Here is a 1,085-nt window from a genome sequence, read left to right as displayed (position 1 = left end):
GGAGAGAAGGGAACACTAAGGCCAGAAGTGGTAGAGAGAGAAAGAGAGAGGGGGGGTGGAAAGGTGCGTGGAGGTAAGGAATATAATAACAGAAGGGTGTGGTGAACACAAATCGGAAAGGCCAGAGAGAGAGAGAGAGAAGAGAGAGGGGGGAGAGAGAGAGAGAGAGAGAGAGAGAGGTGGTGGGGGGAACTAGTACGTGGAGGTAAGGAATATAACAGAAAGGCAGGGCCAAAGGGAGAGGGTTACAGGAACATAAGGGGTGATTAGTACGTTACGTTGTAAATTTTAGGTCCTTCAAATGGGGCTCGTCGATGTTAAGGCCAGTGAGAATTTTGTGAGACCCCAAAATCCAAATCCACATTGATTCTCTTTGGTTAATAGATCTAATTTCTTTAGTTGGATATTGGACCATTTCAATACCCTGAAGCTGCAAATCGGAGGCTCCATTGTGGCCAGGACTGTTGAAATGTTGGCCAACTGGTGTGCTGGAGTTTTTGTGGACGAACTATAAAAAAAACTTGTTTCCAATTAGTAATTCTAAATCTAAATCATCATGAAAGTCACCATGTAATCTACCTCATATCTTGTAGATCTAAAGTCTGTCCAGCTCAATATGTAGGTCAAGCTACCACCACACTAAGAGCTAGATCTAGGTTTAATAACCATAGGTATTCATACGTCAGTTACCGTGGAATAGCCCTGAACCAAAAGTATCAACATGGTATGAAAGTGAAAGGGTAGCGACGTCAAAACGCAGGGCTTCAAAAAGTGGGTTGTAAGTGAGGCACAAATTCAAAATGACGTATTATTTTTCAAATCACTAGAACAATCAACAAGGTGCATTGCCAGACAAAAAGCAAAAACAAAATTGTTATAATAAGTAACTTTTTCGTGTGCGTTTATAAGCAGATAATTTGAGATTGGTCACAAAATGGACAATATTATAATTGGTTACCAGTATAATTAACCAAAGTCTCTGGTAACATAGTACACATGACTGTATGTCATAGGCCATTACTTTACTTCCCGCACAGTGTATACGTGTATTAGGCTATCAAAGACAATAGGCGAGAGAGAGGGGG

The sequence above is a fragment of the Aplysia californica genome, unplaced genomic scaffold (genome assembly GCF_000002075.1).
Source record: "Aplysia californica isolate F4 #8 unplaced genomic scaffold, AplCal3.0 scaffold00144, whole genome shotgun sequence".
NCBI lineage: Eukaryota > Metazoa > Mollusca > Gastropoda > Aplysiida > Aplysiidae > Aplysia > Aplysia californica.
This window is presented reverse-complemented; position numbering follows the sequence as displayed.